General features: G+C 32.8%; 1 long non-coding RNA gene across 1 annotated transcript; it reads left to right on the top strand.

Moving 5' to 3' along the window:
- Positions 1 to 13,460: 13,460 nt before the first annotated feature.
- Positions 13,461 to 15,845, top strand: LOC128548997 (uncharacterized). The gene is made up of 4 exons (XR_008367407.1): positions 13,461 to 13,909; positions 14,539 to 14,618; positions 15,197 to 15,257; positions 15,760 to 15,845. It is a non-coding gene; the product is annotated as an uncharacterized LOC128548997 (long non-coding RNA).
- The last annotated feature ends 4,523 nt before the right edge of the window (positions 15,846 to 20,368 follow it).

Raw genomic sequence — 20,368 nt, 5'->3', positions numbered from 1 at the left:
GCGCTGAGCATCCAGGAGTCAGGGCAATCATATAGAGTTGCAACTTCAATTCTGAGGACAAAGACCAAGCATCTATGCGATAGAATCGTATGTTGTTGATTCAAAGACATTGTCTGACGGGTATTTCAACAAAAAGACCAGTCAAGTATAGTCTCCAGCCTATAGGAGTTTGAGTTATTGATGATTGTTAGTTTGAAACATTTAGTGATTTTTGCCTGATCCCTGAAATTATCTAGCTCATAATTGAAATCATTTACGAATCATTGGTACACAAATTATTTAGGCAAGGTAGCCAGAGGAACATTCTTCACTTTAGCGATTGGACCCAATTCATTGTTCAAGATACATACTAAAGGTGTAGGCACTTCCCTGGGTCATATAACTCGTATCCTGACACTTAGCAATTATCATACATCATGTCATTTTATTTATTCCTCTCAAGTAAGCAAAGTTGTTATTTGTATATAAAACGTTCTTTAAAACAAAGGAAACCAGCTGAACACTAGGGTTACGTCATACGGTCAATCGCTTGACTGTACTTATGCCTCCGAAGAAAAAATAAAATCAATCAGATCCAGATATACTGTGACAAAATATTTTATAATTACAGTTTTCAGATTAGGGATTAATTAACGTAACTCTGATGGAGTAAAACGTGAATATACAGCAGCAAATGTTGAACATGTAAAATGTCCTAATGACACAAATTCTCAACTACTATTCATTACCTAAAATTGTCTTGACAAGTACCCACTGTGCTTTCAAATCTAACATTTTGATACGCATTCCCTAGAGAAATTATAACATATAACAAAATATATCTCCACAAATTGCAATATCATTTTGACATATTTGCCTACAGAGAAAATATCGCTCTGGTTCCACAAATTTTCCCTACTTTATCGCTCAAATTAGGTTATATGATGGTGACTGTTTGCAGCTGACTTCCTAGAGTGCATCTCATATTCTTTTTCTAGCTACAATGACTCCAAACTTTATCAAAACATAAAAGTGATAATATGACATTCACTATCATGATTATATAAACGACAGCTTATCGACAAAAGATTTAACAATTTAGCAGTAAATATAAAAAATAATATCAGAATAAAACTATCCTGTTTGTACTTGTGTCTGTTACATGCCAAGTAAAATGCATGAAAGATACACTTTCTTTGACATGCACGTACAGATAATTATTTAAAAGGTAGAAATAGACCCTCACCTCTGCGACAGACTACGTGTAAGTGTACAATGTATCTTATGTGTCACACGAAAAACCATCTACTGTCTGTTAGTAAGTTACGTCCATATGGTGTCGTATAACCTTTGCACTGAATTCTTGTAACTGATGGTTGTAACTGAATAAAAAGTAAATAAAATGCACCAAAGAAAGTACTAATTAACTGAACTGAAAATGATGAAGTTATTACATGCGCAATACATGCCGACTAGGAATGTTTAAACTGTGTATGGAGCTCTTTTCAACGTGTTTATATTTACTGACTGAACTTCAATCTTATGTAAAAAAAAAAAACGGATTATAAGTTTTGTATATTTCAATAAAATTTCTTGTATAGAAATGTGTCGTCCTACCATAGTCACCATTATAGAGGAAGTAATTGACGTCGGACCTTAGAATTAGTAAGCCACGGCGATTATTTTTTTCTAATTGAAATATCAACAAGCTAAACGTTGTAAAAAAGCTAGTATGCGGCCCGTTGTCGATTTAATTTCGTGAAAATTTTAACTTTAACATGTTTTAAACTTTTAGAAAGTTCGTTCAGATGTTATTTTATGATATGAGGATTTGCTTGATTTTACCAGAAATATTTATCGACGCTCATCGATTACAACATGTTAGACGGTTGCTCCCTTTTACATGTTTAATCAGCATACGAAAACAGTATATCGGATCCTATATTTGATACACAATTACAATTTTTACACTAATTTATTTAAGGTGAATCTTCAAACAAATACTACCAATTTAGACATCAGTCTCCGCATCTCATTCATGCGAGGTAACGAGTTTGAGAGAAGAACCTGTTCTATCCGCATAATGTTGAGCATATTAAGGGAGATATTGGTACCATTTTTCGCATCCTTGGTCCGCGACCTTCCGCACCGCAGGTGGACGTTCTACCATTACACTAGATTACTTCACTGAAAGTGGAATAATGTGCCATGATAGCTCAATGGTAGAGCGTTCGCCTCTGGATCGAGAGCTCCGAAATTTCAGCCCCACCGGAGAGACAGACAGACTGACAGACAGAGACATAGATTTCACAATGAGGCAGAGTAGCTGGTCCAGCGAAGGGACTATTCCTGAAAGATAGATCTTCAGATGACGATAAAGCGTTGCAGCGGGTCCGGCGCAGAGAATTTATTCTGAAGAGAGTGTCTTCATATTACAATAAACCACAACTGCTGGTCTGATGCAAATAATTTATTCCTTGGCGGGAACCTTTTAATCAAGTTTCTTTTATCCACAACCGAGATTTTCGGACTTTATCGTAGATTTTCATTAAAAATTTTATCGTTATATTGTCCCACCGATGCTGGCCGAAATAAGAGAAAAGATTAATATCCAACTCAAAAATTAACATTCATTTCTGTATTTTAAAACTAACATTAACATTGCAATTGATTTTGTGTGCAAAGTTGAAAAAATCAATGGCATGTGGCCAGTTTTTTAACTCTGGCACTTACGAAGGTTTTAATCAGTAATAGTAAGCTCATCGCTAAACCTTGCATTTTAAAGGATTTTTACTTAAACTCAGCGCGTAAATTTGCAAAGTATTACTTTAACCTTCGTCACACACTCATAAACTACTTGATACATACAGCGAAGATTCTTACCGCTATGTGATATGTACATACAATGTGATATTTGCCTAAAGTTGTATCATATATATCTACACGTGAAACATTTTATGCCCCAAACCCTGCAGGTCTGAACTGTTCGTCTCTCCGTCCGTCCCCTTGGATTCAAATTGATAACTTTAGAATGTTTTGACATAGAAACGGTTCCCTCATACTTCAAATTTTGTAGGCAGGTTAGTTGTGACCGTCAGACGGCCCCTATTGACTTTGAGGTCGGTTGCTCATCCAATCAGTAACTAAATCTTTTCAAATCAGTCTAGCAAAAAATCAAGGGTACAATCCGCCGAATTTTCTTATTATGTTCTGAAGTTTAGAAAAAAAATAGGGTTTAATCAAGTTCTGCATTGTAGAGAAATTTTTGTTCCGAATGTACAGAACTACCTTAAACCTATTACATTGAAATTGAACATAACTATGTTTAAATAATTTTACACTACACAAACAAATTTCTAAGAGGAAAAATAACATAAAAATATTTTGTTTGCCTGTCCGGAATTTGTTTGTTGTTTTGGTGTGTTAATAGTCACACCATCACGATTTATGCCATATAGCGTCTTTTCCAAGTTTTCGATGGCAGTTAATCCCTAAATCTTGCATATATAATTTTAACTGTTTACAAGCAAGTATATATTTGTTCAGCTTGTTTATGCATCACAGCCTAGCTGAATCAAATCGAATATATTATGAGATCCTTTGAAAGCATAGCATATAACAAACCATTCAAAAATATATCCGACTTTGTTTGAGACCCATTTATGATATTCCCAACCCGAAAAAGAACACCCTGCACAACTGTAATGAATCCAAATTGCATCCAACGTACCTTGCAGGTGTTTTTATACAGTACTTAGTCTATACTTTCCATTTCTTAGATAAAACCATTTTGATGATATAAGGAAACTAGAAATATCTTTAAAAAAGATGGTCTGCGAATTGTAGTGAGACGTTTTCATATCATGTATGTTATTCTATCATCTATCTAACATTTTACAAGTAGTTAAACTAAACACCACTCTTTAACAATTTAAATGGTTTTCTTTTAAATTTTTCACAACGGCTTCGTAGGTGTGCAATTTTGTTTCGTTTATTCTACGACGAATAATTACAGCAGTGGTCTGGAATGCCCTTCTACCTAGAATACTTTAATCGATCGGTTAATCACACCCTTATTCATGTGATACACAGACCGTATTCAGCTCTTTCTGTAAATTGATATATGTTAGTATTTGTACAGGTTTTAATTATATTTATCACTCTCTTCCAATCAGGCAGAGTGTTGCATAAATCTTTCACTTTGATAAATTACCTATAATGCATTATCAAGTAGTCTGATTTGCAAACTTAAGTCACGTGGCATAGGTCAGTCCAGGTCACGAATTCGTTCTTAGTACGTCATTCGCCGGAGACATTACTTTAAAAAAATACTTGCAGTATCACCAAACCGGTAAATTGTTTTAATTTTGAATAACATAAGCATAAAAGCTGTAATGGTGTCAAATTGTATTTGCAGATATTTTACTAGTTTTGTTCCGACACTTTTGTGTACATGTCACGTTCGAGGGTAGGGGAATATATAGTTCTGAACTTTTAGACCAAGTTACTGTACAATTATACAAAACAATGTCAAATATATGAATATGCAGATTTTCAAGTCAAACAAACTGCCTGGAACAAGTTTTAAAATTGTTGGTTTCAATTCTTGCACAAGATGATTTAATATTAATATTCCTTGCTCTTGATTTACCGATGCACAAGGATACAACCCCACATTCTTCTTAAGATAATTCTTTTCTTGCTATATCGTTGCAAGATGTTTTTATTTTCACAGAATGTCTATGTTCAGATTTTGATATGTTCAGCTAAAGCATGTTAATGGAATAGTACACACCCTTCAGTGCAATACAAATCTAACTCAAAAAGGACTTGTCACCAAAAAAACTTTTTTCAGCACAATATAGGTGCAACTCAAGTTAGAGCTTTATAGCAATGATAACTAACATCCTGCGACAAACCTAATAATAACATATTATATTTCTTGCGGGTATAATTTTTTTTTAAAAAGATACTTTCCTATTTTTCTGAGACTGTGTACTACACCCTTATGTATGTAAACATGTAAAAAGGTGATTTTGAGAAAGAATCACCTAGCCTTCGAATTTTGTTTCAAAGTAGAAGTACCAATTCTGTTATTGTCTTTTCAACATGGTGCATATATCTGCCGGTATGCATTTACTCATAATTTCGTACTTAAGCGATCGAAAATCGGCTTTCTATTTGTAAAAATATGGATAAATCATTCAATCCAAAGACAATCTCAATAACAGAAGATACAAGAATTAGTCAGATTGTAGGTTCACTTGTATTTAACACATATTCCACTGTTAATAGTGGCATGCTGCAGGAGACATATAGGGACTGCTGCAGACGATAGTGTAATTTAGAGTAAAGAAAACTGTAGACAACATTTACCGCAACCTTCCCTACCTCCACCTAATGCAATTCAAGTTACAAATCATTAATGAATTCAGATATCGGACTCGGTAAATATATAAAATATGACACGCAAAAAAAATAAATTAGGACTGGTTATTTGGAAATTGTTCTGTGACATTTTTCTTCAGCAGTGATGTTACAACTATCATTTTTTAGTTAAAAGTTGTCTGTATTACGAAATCAACCAAATAGAAAGCGATTTAATGCACCATGATTCTCTTAAAAATTACCTTTCAAAGCCTTATAGCTTTGATGCAAAGTGCCAGACGAAATCGACATGAAGCCATAATAATTATATATTATGAGAAACAAAGCAACCAGCAAACAGTCACGAGTGCGGGGGAATGACATGATCAAAATAATCTCTTAACCAAATTGATATATTAATGAACATGAATACCATAATAAGATAATAATACCATGACAAGATTTGGAATTTAAACATAGCCTACCATATGGCTAACGGAAGTTATTGAATAATTATGTGGTTTATAACAATGATAGGTTTCTGGAAATTACAAAGGCTTATGAAAATAAGAGGTCTCATTTCCTTGAAGTGTTCCAAATAATCAGATGGTAATCTACGTAATTTTAGAAAACATCTATGTTGCCATAAGATAGGATATATTTTAGATTTACAGCGGAACTTGCTTCAATATCATCCCATATTATTCGTAAATTTACTTTGGTTTCGTTATTATTTTGATCATGTAATTCCCTAAAATATATGAGAAACGTCAGTTTGTGCTTTTCAAAAAAAATAGATAGAAAGGTTCTACAGATCTATATAAAACACGTGTGATTCAGAACATGGTTAGCCATTGCTGGAAATTTCTTTCTTGTATTCTCGTTAACTGAAATATTCAAAGTGTATTAAGGAAACCAACTTAAATTTTCATAACAAGTCTTTTTCTAGAGGAGTATATGAACATTTTTTAGCAGGCTGTCACCAGCACTGTTATAAACAATGATGCCTACGCATGAATCTAATGCTTCTGAATGAGGTGACAGACCGTTTGACACATTCAGTGACATTAAAGGGTTTGATCACTGACTGTCTCAAGGTTGACGTCATGATTAAGTGTTTAAGGGATTGAATTTAGAAGCAAATTGCAATTTTTACTTGAAGTGGCGAGTAGTTTTATAAAGTAGTTCGTTTGTCGAGCTCTTTTTTGAAGCTACTGAAGTTTTGAATCTTAAAGACTTTGTTGCAAACCTTATATCTAACGTGTTACTAAATATAAGAATATATTATTATAAATAATAATACACACGGTACCGGTATTATTAAAATATTACTTATTTGATGAAAATTAATGACGTTGTTACATCGCCGACATAATATCGAATTCCTGCTCTTGTCTGTTTGTAGCTAAGCGATAAAAATATATATTTGTGACCTAGTTAAATTAACGCTTATATTGTCCTTGATTGAATCTTCATAACGTTGTAGTAGGCTTATAATTTGTTATCGACTTCTTATTTCAGTTTTGCTATGCTGATTTTTTTCCAATGTGGAAACTCCATTTGTCCATTTTTTTCGATAAATTCAAGAGTCGGTGATAATATAACGAACGCAGTTTTCCTTATTTGATATTAGCATCTGTTTAACTAAACAAAAATGTAATCTAAATTGTAATTAAAACTGGAATTGTTGATAAACATCCGTTTTCCAATAACTGTTTTACTTTGTTGACAAACGGAGATATGTTTAGGACATGCATTTATTCTTTTAAGATTAAATCATCTCGTGCGCTCGACATTCTATCTCGAGCGCACGACATCTTATCTCAAGCGCTCGACACCTTATCTCGTGCGCACGACATCTCATCTCGAGCACACGACATCGTATCTCAAGCCTCTAGATACCTTTTATGTTGTGCGCTTGGCATCTTATCTCGTGCGCACGACATCTTATCTCGAGCGCTCGACATCTTATATAGAGCGCACGAAATCTTATCTCGCGCGCACGACATCTTATATAGAGCGCACGACACCTTATCTCGTTCGAACGACACTTCTCGAGCGCGAGACGTCTTATTTGGTGTGCAAGATACCTTCTTTCGTGCGCACGACATCTTATCCCGAGCGCTCAACATATTATATAGAGCGCACGACATCTTATCTCGCGCGCACGACATCTTATATAGAGCGCACGACATCTTATCTCGAGCGCTCGACATCTTATCTCGTGTGCACGACACCTCTCGAGCACAACACGTCTTATCTGGTGTGCACGATACCTTCTCTCGGGCGCACGACATCTTATATATATATATATTAGGGCTCTTTGTGTGTATTTACGTCATAGTTGATAATTACGGTCCCACCTATACAGAGGTAATTTAAACTTCCCACAAGTTCAAGTTTATCACATCAATTGGGAGAGCAGTTCACAGCCTTGGTCATTCTATCTTCAAAATTAAACGAACATAATTAATGATGCTTACTGCATGTTAGAAAAGCAACAAATCGCAGTTCGACTGCTAGTATCAATTCACACATCGTCAGAAAAGATATAAAATTGCATGCATGAATTAAGGGGAAACGGGGAAATTCTTTGATATATTGGCGAATCATACATACTAAATCTTTTTTTTTTTTGTCAAGGACTTAAATATATTCCTATGCGTCATCACTGAATTTTTGCAGCCTTTTTTCTATCAGTTTGTGTATATAAATTACTACCTTGCAAACCCGTGAAACGAAAAACGAAACAAAAGCAAAAGCGGTGACAGTCGTATGTTTTTACTGATGACCTGAATGCACACAAAGAGCCTTAATATATATAGATAAGATGTCGTGCGCTCGAGATAATATGTCATGTGCACGAGATAAGATGTCATGCGCTCAAGATGAGATGTCGAGCGCTCGAGATAAGATACAGTCTGAAATTCTCGTTACGGCTTTAAAATAAAATGTCGTGATCTATTACCAGAATTCAAAGAATATGTTGCCAGTTTCTGAAGTATGCAAGGATTCAGTTTTGAACCAGATTTGCGTTAAAACCCGAAATCATAACAGTGTGCTCAAGCTGACATTCCATGCTTCTTTTATGGTTTGAGTTACGAGAATCAGATGAGATTAATGTTTAAAACAGAATTTACTAACTATAGACCATTATATACAAATTTCAGATACCCCTTGCTGCATAAGTGTCTTGTGTTGTTTCTTCTAAATTGTAGAATATTTTGAACGACTCGTTACACCGACCAGTCATAAAGGAACAGATGTGCCCATATCCACGATATTACAACTTAAAACTTTAAATCTCTATAACCGGCGGGAAACAAATTCGAACGGAATACAAACGAAACTGAAGGCACTGATCAAAATGAAAGACGCATTTAATACGGATCTTAATGTTTTTGAGAGCACAAATTAACATTTTTAAAACACGTTCTTATTTTTTATATGATACCCGGTACTAGTCACACATTTCCTACTATTTCACGAAATCCAACTGTTTTTTTTTATTTGGATGAAAAAGCAATCGCTTTAATATTCTTAGTTGCAGATTTACAGATACAGTAAGTTTACTGCAAACTACTCAACAAATTCTGGTATAACTGAATAAATAACATTCCCCTTCACTAATTTAAATCAGCAAGGGACGTATTTTTAAATCGGTTATCGCTAATGTGCGCATTGCAATGCAAGTTTTGGTAAGACGAATGTCACTCCAGTGTATAATGATGAATAATTCATAGTAAATAATGCAGTATTCAACGTATTTAATTAATCTAAGTCTTAGTCTTGGTGGGTGTATGGCGTTGGTTTATATGTAAAAATTGAAGACGTGTGACAGTTGTCACTCAACATCCACATCTAAAGTAATCTACTACTTGTATCATCAACTCGTGCTGTCATACTTTCTTGAAACAATATTTTAGTTTCTTTTGGTGGACGTTTGTATATATATCAAAGACAAATGTCACTCCAGTAGATAATGATGAATAATTCATAGTGAATAACGTAGTATTCAACGTATTTAATTAATTTAAGGAATAAGACTATAGCGTAGTTTATATGTAAAAATTGAAGACGTGTGACAGTTGTCAAACAACATCCACATGTAAAATAATCTACTACTTGTATTATCAACTCGTGCTGCCACACTTTCTTGAAAAAATATTCTAGTTTTCTTTGGCGGACCTTTGTATATAGATCATTTATCAATTATTATCAATCATATTATAATGTAATTCAAATTATTAAATCACTCATTTGGATCGTTCGGTAAAAAAAGTGTTTGTGGTTTGGCAGTTATAATATGCTTTTGATCTATTCTAGCCAGTGGGGTTTTGTACATTTCATCTCCTTTCAAAAAAGGACAAAAAGTAACTTAGTCTATTGCTTTACCTGGTTGCGTTTCATGCTTTAAAGGAACTTCTTATAAATGTTTATATTTGATTTAACCATGATGATTAAATTTTGTAAACATGGAGATTAAGGAAAATTTCATTGTAAACCATCTTTTGCAAATGAGTAAATTAAATGTGTCAACCAATTTGTAAAGGGTACAAAAATTCTTAACTATTTATAATTATGTACAAATGTATATTACTAACCTTTTGAATGACAACTAGATGTATTAATTTAGAAAATGAAATAAAATTATACCAAATTTCATTGTCATTAATTTCCCGCTGCTGTTAAATAGTTTACGAGCTTTACAAAAGAACACAAGAAAGAAAAATATAATTTTCTACTTTGACATAACAGAACATTCGAGGGAGGTGATGAGAAAACGCCCCCCCCCCCCCCCCTCCCCCCGCAACACACACACATCATTTTTGATTTTGTCGTAAACAAAATTTCACTATTGATATTTGAACGTGTATATTATGATTGTGTAGCCATATTAACACACATTTTATCATACTCACCGGAACGGTAAGCAATGTTTGAATCCTTGTACTTTAGGATAAAGTCATGATATTATTTCAGGAGTTGTCTGAGTAGTATATGAAGACATTTTAAAATAAAAAATTATTAAAGTTCTAAATTATAGAAAAGAAAAATGTTTCGAATGTGCAGACTTGATGCACTTTAAAGTAAGGAATAATGTGCTGAACTAAATGCACCTTGTAAAGGAAGAAAAAAGAAAAGGAATATATGTGTTTCTTGTTGTCAATATTTTCAGAACGCGCAAAAAAGTCGTCTTTTGTTACGACCCAGCTAAGTCGAGAGAAATTTAAGGCTTGAAAATATGTCACAGCTTTCGATACAAAATGTAATGTTATCGAGATTTGTATGCTGCTTTGCGTGGGTTAGATTTCGTTTTGCTTCGTTAAATACATTTTTGATACAAATGTTTCTGTTCATTACTTTTTAATTGAATACTTAAGGATAACGTGCTTTTTTGGAAAATTAATTGAATCTTGGGGCAAAGAAAATTACAAAAAAACGAACTGCATCTCTTTACCATTTGTCAGAAGTCATCAGATAGAAATTAATGAGATAAGCTGAAGTCTAATTGAATGGATTTGACAACGCTATCACAAAAAATCAAGAACGACTTGAAAATTTATATCTTAAATAACAGATTCTATAACCATTATAAGAAAAGGCGATAGAAGTTATCTTTTAAAAGGAAGTGTACTTATTTCATTATGGCCAGCGGTAAAAGCGATACAATGTATATTAGTATCTACACAAAGTAATCAGATATGTTTTGTTTTGATAAACATCCTAAAATATAATATTTCATAGCAATATTTCCCAGCTACGATCCGTATTTTATCAAAGTTGAATGTCTGGACGGAAATTACGCTATCGTCATTTAGAATAGTCAATGACGCTGAACAACATATTTCTTTCATGTTTTCAACAATTCGAACCTGTGCGATGAAAATGTTACAAAACGAGGCGTGTCGTACTTAAGTCTATACTGGCAAACTAGACGGAGGGTAAATAACGCCCTTAGTATGACTTAAGGCACACCGGTTCTGTTATCTCGTTTCTAAACAATGCGGATACATGTATCATAACCTCTGTTGCAATAAAAAATGTAAATTTGCATATTTTAGGTACTGACTTTGAAAGAGATGTTATGCAGGCATACATTGCTATACATTTCTCATTGCTTATTTTACAATAATTGCGATATAACAATATAGCATAATACAACTCTGAATTAGGAGACCGAGTGGTAAAGGCATTGACTTCAATATGCTTAGTGTCTGAAATGTTTAGGGACAGAGCTATTTCAGGTGAGTCAGTCATCAAAATGATTGCGAACAATTTGATTCTGTGTCGGTGCATGCTGATATTAATACCCTTGAAGTATCCAACATTAATGGACATTTAATGTAAATGGCGAATTTCAGAATGTTTTTGTGGTAAACGAATTAAAAGTAATTGTTAAAGCCAGGGACGAACATAAATAAAACAAAAACATCATTAAAACGACATTCAGGCGGTTAGCAAAAATAGTTCGGAACATGTAGTTCATTCAGTGTATTCAAAACAGAATTCAAAGGGACGTGAGATGTTTTGCACATTTCATTACCTCATATGAACAGATTAAATCAAGCCGAGTTTGTACTTTTTGCTTGACTGCTTTCTATGCTGCTGAAGAATCTTTTCCATGATTTTATTACCAAATTTCTTTTCAAAAAAAGAAATCAGTATTCTGTGAATTCCTCGCTCCATAACTAGATTATACTGAGCCTGTACCATTGAAATTTGTATCAAGGATGATTTTCCTTGGACACAGAATGTCACTATTTAGCTTTATATCAGGAAATTATAAAAGGCGAATTGTAGAAGGAAAGGCTTTCTGGTAGAAGTGATGCAAATTAAAGAGATACGCTATTTCCCCAGTATCAAAGGGATATTTGCAATTCATTACAAACTAGCAAGTTACATACATTGTATCTTGCAGAAATCTTATCGTATAAGCTGCAAAATGTTACTATGCTACTAAAGTATTTTATTGGTTTCTAGTGTTTAAAATAATACTATTATATCATATAGTAAGTGAACCGATTGATTTAAATTCCGACAGAAGAGTTCGCCCTTACTTTTAATGTGAGGTGCTGATTAATCAACTCACCGACTATTTCTCAACGAATATTTCGCATTCGTCGAAGACTTAATATATAAAATGTTACCTTGTTGGACAATTTTGAGACCACCAAATACATCATTATTTGTAAATGACAAAGGTTTCAAAATGACTGCGAAACGACGGAAGTTATTTCCAACCCAAAATAAATAAAACAAAGGATTTTTGTGATAAATTGGGAGTTAGATAAGAATTTTGATGCAGAATACGTATGTACTGGTAAAAAACGTACAATCATTGTTGTGTGCAGTACACTTATATCCGAATGTTTGGGACATGAAAAAAAACACAATTCTTATATAATCACTCACGTAATATAGTATTATATTAATACCTCAAACGAAGTAAAACCCTGTTTGTTCGATAATACATTTCAAACAAATTATGTAATACCGCCAAATTTACTGTAAGTTACCCCATATAGGAGATGACCTTTATAAGCTTCGCTTTCGGATCTTATCCCTTTTCAACATGTATAATATCGATATTGTAAATTGTAAAATGTAATATGCACATATGTTTGAAATAAAATATGTTTAAGACCAATTCTCTGTAAGAACCAAAAAAAGTTGGAAACTCATAGTCACAGATTTCCTTTAAACCGATTTTTTCTTGAAGAGGGTGCAAAATTAAGAAAATCCTGTTTTTCATTTTTTCAATATATGTCCCGGTTACCATGGAAACGAGGATGCAAATCCCCAACTTGCTGAATTTTCAAAAAAGTAGGAGTGCATGCCTATTTTGTTATCTGGAAACTACTAGAAAGTGTCCTTTATTTTCGTACTTGCAAATTTTAAAGGCAAATGAACAAGGTTTCATACCAAACTAATATTCCCAAATATTTATTTGATTCTTGTATGATCTAGACTTTTATCTGCAAGAAAAAATATATTTATGGAGCAAAACATATGTTTATATTGTGCCCTACATCTTGAAAAGTGCCAAGTCTCAGCAGAAAAGTGTATTTGTTTGTATAAAGGGAAGATGATATTTCAAAAAGAAACATAAATCGTAGTGGGTCATTCAGACACATTATTGTAGATTTGGGCAAAAGTTTATGATTTGGGGCATTTTTCCTATTTTTATTACCTCCCCTTGATGCTCTTCATTTAGGAAATCACAAAGAGCTTATCTAAGTTTACTTCCTGGATTATGCTGAATTCAGATTTCTACTCGGATTTTGCAAATTTTTAGTATATAGATACAATGACAGTCAGAGATTTTATGCTAAATGGGCATGTGATGCTTGGATGTGTCCCTTCAAACCAAGTCCACGTTTAAAATTTGCTGAATAGCGACATTGTTTGGGAAAAATACTCTGGCAGAAAAGAGTCTAAACTGTGGATAGACATCAGTCATCACTCAGAGTCTGACATCTGTCTGTTTATTTCCATAAGTGAAGTTTGTATCAACTGACTGAAGGATCAGTGTTAAAGGATAACACTACAATGAAAACAGGTGAGTCTCATAATATTTTATGTTTTAATATGACATGTAAAAATTTCAAGCTATGGAAGATATGTGCTCACTTCCTTCAACAGATTCAAAGACCATACAGAGGTTATTTTCTTAAATATTGGACAGACATTTTTTATTATTTTACCAAGATAAACTTTCAGGCATTTTTCCATCATTTTAGGAATACCATGCACCAAAACCAGTGGAATTGAGAAAATGCTCTCAGAAATTGTCTAATGTGGAAATTTCCAAATTACCAAAATCTATGTAAAGATATTTTTTGTGTAAAATATTAATAGATTACATTTCAGTAATTGAGCAACACTATAAATGTTGTTGTAATAACCTAAATATAGATATATACAAATTTTCAAAACCATTTTTAAACATCAAACACCCATATAAGGTAACACATTTGGGAATTTCATATTCAGACTTGGGAAGAAACATACTGTTTTCTTTTGGATTACCTCCTTTTATTGGAGGTAGATTTATAATGGAAAAAGCCCTGATTTTAGTTGTAAATGACCATTAGTATGCTTTTTATGTTATTTGTAAAAAGCAGATAAAGACATATTTTCACTTCAAAATGTATATATTTTTGTAAATTTATTTGTTTTGTTTTTCAGCTGTGAGTTGTTTCTTTTGAAAATGACTGCTTGATGATAAAGTTTCAAACAACTATGAAGTGAGTGGATGCTCTAGAGAGGTAATGATAATTTAGTCATTTGCAACAGTGTGTGTATGTGTTTGCCAAAGTACCTGTAGAAATATAGACTTACTGAAGTAAAAACTCACTGAATGCTGAAAAATGAAAACATTTAATTGCATCCATTGCTACACATAAGTCAGCATATTTTAATCTGCACATGCCTGTTTTACAAGTACATATTGAATGTAAATGGTTTGTGTCAAAGTTAATATGTCTTTTTTATATATATTTACACATCAGAGGCCTACATGTATTTAAATAAAGAATAAAGTCCCCCACATGTCCATATTCATACAAGTATGAAATCTTGACCTCTCAATCTATGATACAAGAATAGCTAGTAGGACTTCATATAACTTAAATTGGCATACATTTGTATTGTGACTATAAATATTGGTAAGTTTTTGAAATTTTAAAATATACCCTTTTTCAGAAAAGGACCCTCTGCACATGTATGAGAAACAGATTTTACTTTTAAAGTGGTCCATATATTATGTTGAAAAGGATGAAATCCTGTATCTGTCAAAATGTAACAACAGTAACAACCATTTTAGTTTGATTTTTGTTTATTCCAGACTAATTCTTCAATGAATGAATGATCATCATCATCCTTACATTGGAATAAAAGGAAGGAAGGTATCTACATTTTATTTATAGTTTGTCTTAGTGTCTGATCAGGTCTGATTTCAGATCTTTATAAATGCTTGATTGAATGTTATTTTTTTACAGAATATTTATGAACTTTGTTTAGAATTTCATGTATCTTAAATTTAATCAAAGTGTAGCAAAGTCAAAAGTATTTAATGTATTTCATACAATTGTTCCTTTCAAAATCATTTCAAGGATGGGGAGATCTATGTGATAAATTATTTTCATTAAAAGAATAAAGGAAAGATGTATATATTATACATTTACTTATATAAAATTTATTAAATGATTGAAATAGTGTATGTAATTTTTATTCATTTACAAATTTGTGAAAGGAAGCCCTCCAGCTGGATTGTAGAAGATCAGTAGTTCTATCCAGTAACATGATGTCACAAATATTTTAACTGGAGAGCCCATCCCCATCCCACCACCACCCATAGTCAAATGAAAGACATTCAGATTGTTATTCTCTCACATCTCTATTTTTCAGTGACAGCTACAGTCATGGTAAAAGTAAATGCAGTCAAAGACCTCTGATATCACCTGAAGAGCCAGCATTCCCAAGATCTGTATCAAATAAAAATAACAAGGACTGCTAAAAAGACTTATTATAACTTGCAAATGTGCAGTCTGTGACATAACTGTCTGATCCAGGTAGTTTAGTGTTGACAAGATGACACTTCATCTCTATAGTAGAGGACACAAGTTTGAAATGTATATGTCATTGTGAAGGCAAAATGTTTATGAAAATATTGTGTGTGTTTTCCAAATAGAGAGACTGAAAGTGGGGAATCATCAATTAGTGTTTTTGGAATAAGTTACGGACATCTGAATAGTGAAGATCTGTCCCTTTTTTGGATTGCCACAGACCAAAAATAATGATTGGTGCCTTTGACATAAATAGAAGAACTCACACTGGACACTCTGAAGATGGAATTATGTTGTTTGCACTAATGTTTCTTTTTCGGATTTATGGAAAAAAATTAAAAATTAGAATGTCATTTCTTAAAAATGTTGATAGTTGTTTAACCAAAGGCCCTGTAACTGAAAAATATCTTTATTCTTGACTTTATATTAAAATTAAAAAAATCTGATACTGTTTGATTACTTTTGCATGTATAACATTAAATTTGTTATATTTAAATTTGATAAAATTTAATGTATTTTGAAAAAGATGCACTTGAACATATCTAAATGGAATAAACACATGACAGTCTTTGAATATCTGTAAAAAAGCACATGTTTTGCAGTTCTCATCAGATTTGGTTACCAATTTACAGCATAATTATACATGAAGGCTTATTACTCAAACATATGCAGATCTAATTGTATATTTTCTACCATAGATAATTTTATTTCATATAGATTTTTTAAATCTTTAAAAAATACTGAGAAATATAGCAAAACAATGGTTGAATTAGTATACTTGATTTTGTGAGACTGTTGAAATATTACAATTCTTTTTCCCTCTTAAGCCTGTATCATAAAATCATATTTTCTGATGAAATTTATTTTTTAAGAATGTTGCAATGCAGATTTTAATGAAAATTCATACATTTGTAAAGTTACCTATATTGTGTTAGGTAATAACTTAAGCCCATATATACTAATTGGTCAATGATTAAAGAGAACATCTGAGTTCCTAGCTGATTTTCTGACTAATTTAAGACCTCATTCATGTAACAACATCTATAAATCTTCAGAAATCCAGTAAAATTGTCATCTGTAAAACAGGTTTCATTCTAAGATATACAAGGCATATAACATCCTATTTTACCAGCATGTATTTACTTTAATAAATAAAGTAGATTTAGTTGTGTATTTTGATAAATTTTGGAAAAGCATTAGGAGATATGTCTATAACTGCAGTTTGTATTAACTGAGTATTTACTGGCACTGAAATGTGCATTATCAGGGTTTTTCTGAATAAACTTAGTAAAGACTTAAATCTACATTATCTATAGCTATCCGTAAAAAGTCTAGCCATTGTCTTGATAGTTTGAAAGAATTAAATACATTTGAGCCGCACCATGAGAAAACCAACATAATGGCTTTGCGACCAGCATAGATCCAGAGCAGCCGCGCAGTCTGGTCAGGATCCATCCTGTTCGCTTTCAAAGCATATTGCAATTGGAGAAACTGTTAGTGAACAGCATGGATCCTGACTAGACTGCGCTGATGCACAGGCTGGTATGGATCCATGCTGGTCGCAAATGCACTATGTTGGTTTTCTCATGGCACGGCTCATTTAAAGTTGTATCTAGCAAAATATTGACTAAACTGTTCTGCAGATAATTTGATTGTTAAAGGAAGAATGTGCATCATGATTGTTATTACATGAACATACTGTATTATTTTTAAATATCATGATATTTTTCAGTCTTGGATTACACTGTTATTTGTTCATACTTTTGAATTTTATTTAAAATGTATACATTAAATCAAATCGCGAAGTAGACATGATTTTGCTTTTACTACTATTTGTTTCAATGGCAACAAAATGATTTCCAAAGGTGAAAGGACACTGTCTTTACACAAACACACATAGATATTTTTATGCCGATTCTTCTTAAATTCCTCGATTTCTCCCTAAATTCTGTGGAGGGAGAAGTCACTTCTCCCTAAAATTTTGACCTAGGATGATCCCTGTTTTTAATGCAAAATGAATGTTGTAACCATGGCAACTTGAAAAAAGAATTGGACAGTCATGATAAGTAACCATACGATACCTTAAATGCCGGTGTCAGTTGGTTATGAGTATTTCCAACTGCTTTGAAATTCAAAATTAGTTTACCCAAAAGAAAGAAAAGTGCATACAAGGTTGTTGAGAACTGACCTTGTGACAATGCTTTAAGTTTCATAGATCATGATTATGGTTGTATCCTTCTTAATTCTGCCCAGAATATGCTTCAGGTGCGTTAGATGCATTGACAGTTTGCAGATGAACTTTTCTTGTTTCATAGAATACAAACAGTCAGAAAGTGCTTTAAAAAGGTCTGAATTATAATTTTCTTGTACGTTGCCATGGTAACGGAACATTCTCCTTAATTTTTAGACAAAGTGTTGGAGAGTATAACCTTGTAAACTGATTTTACATGAAATACTTATGTTTTGCTACAATTCTGTATCTGGCAATGTAATATTATTTCAGGTTATTCTGTAATTTAGGCATAAATGAGTTTGCTGAAAACTCATTTTTTGTCAATTTTCAAATTTCTGTAAAAAGCTCAAATATGAATGACCCACTAAAATCCTTCCTTAAATTGAAATGGGTATCATAGCTCTGCTGAATCCATACAAGTATTATGTTCAGATGCGTGCACTTTTTTTTCTATTAGAAGTTGAAAAATATACATGCAGACCAATTTTTAAAGATAATGTAAAATCTTAAAAGGGGGTATTTATAAAAGTGTTGCTGCTAAAACTGTGAAAATGTTGAAAGACAATATTTGTTTGTAATAATTACTTCAGGTATGTATTTCAGGCAAATATGAAAATTAGTGCTCTATTACAGACATAGAGACCACTATGTGTAAAGAAAATTGTAACATTTTAGTAAAATTTGACTCTCAGAAATTGCCATTTTTCGCAAAAAGTATAATGTTCCCGTTTCCATGGTAACCAGAGCTGATTCATATCTTTTCACCCTTGATTCTTCATATATGGCTTGAATACTAAAAAGGGTGCAAGTATGAAGTAATTCTGAGACTATAAGTTTCCGACCCCTTCTTTAATTTTTTGGTTCTTACAGAGAATTGGTCTTAAATTAAAAAAAAAAATAAATAAGTAAAACCCTTATTTCTATTCCAGTTTTATCTTTTATGTCGATGTTGCATTGATATGACAAGATAACATAATACTTGCATTTGGTAGTTACTGTAGTGTTGTCATCGAATTGATTGCATGACTTGAGGAATTTGCCGTGTTATAAAAGTTTCATTCATTATAATAATTAGCCTCTATATCTAAATGACGTCTTACGAATTCCCTTCGAATGCATTTATAGGTAATCATTAAAGTACTTTTGACGTTAAATTGTTTACACACAAGGCAATAGTGTTTCGTCTTTTGATATTACGTGCGGTTAATGCATATTTGTTTATCTCACTCTGTCCCTCTGGTCAGATCGCTCTGTGTCTGTATTAGCAGAGGATGAATTTCGCGCCCTGTGTGGCTGCGTTTACTATATGTAAAGCGCCTTTGAACGTGTTTATCATGAAAAGGGCGCTATATAAATCTGGTATTATAATTTCCCTTTTTACATCCATTAGGTCACACGAGCGTAAACCCTGCTCCCTATAATCTATAAAAAAAACAATGTACGTATAGCCAGGCCCATTTTAGACAACAATTACTTACCTCATTGCAAAGAATAGTCTTAAAATGTAAAGAAAAGAAGGAGTCATATATTTTCTATGAAAGATTTTTCCTGTCACATTTGTTTACTGTAAAACTACACAAGTGACCCGGTCATGAACCAATATTACTACTTACACTGGCATTGGGTTTTACTTCACAAAAAACAACATTCCCTCTTGAATTTTCTAGCAGAATGTCAGCAATACATCCACAATAACAATAAATATAAAATGACACTAGCAAATACTTGGATGGACATCTCAGATGAAAAAATAGTGCCCAATTAGTTGACCGCCATTATGCGTTATGCCATTAGAAACTAAATCCGTAAAAACAGGGACAAATATCAGAAAATCCATAAGTCGTTACATCAAATTCTCTGTGAAAGCTTGTTTCTTTTGCAAAATTGATTTCAGGAATACGCCTTAGACGTAGTAGTAAAGATAAAACAAATCATATTTGTCTAAACCCTTTCTGCCCGTTCAGTGCAAGAAATTGCCGACGGCTCTAATACATTTTTATATCGTAGTTGTTGCTTTGAACTGAGTTTAACAATGAGTGTCTGGACTTTGAAACAGTTCGACAAAAGAGTTTTATCTTTATAACTTTAAACATTTATCTGAAGACGCTTTCTTGCGCTATTTTATTGGCTTTCCTAAGATATATTTTAGAGTATGGTCAATAAGATACATTTCACGTGGGAGGCGTGTATCACTTTCATTTAAGCAGGAACTCATTCC

Source organism: Mercenaria mercenaria, chromosome 15, assembly GCF_021730395.1.
Source record: "Mercenaria mercenaria strain notata chromosome 15, MADL_Memer_1, whole genome shotgun sequence".
NCBI classification, from domain to species: Eukaryota; Metazoa; Mollusca; class Bivalvia; order Venerida; family Veneridae; genus Mercenaria; species Mercenaria mercenaria.
Note: the sequence above shows the minus strand (reverse complement) of the source record. Positions and strands in the feature narration are given on the sequence as shown.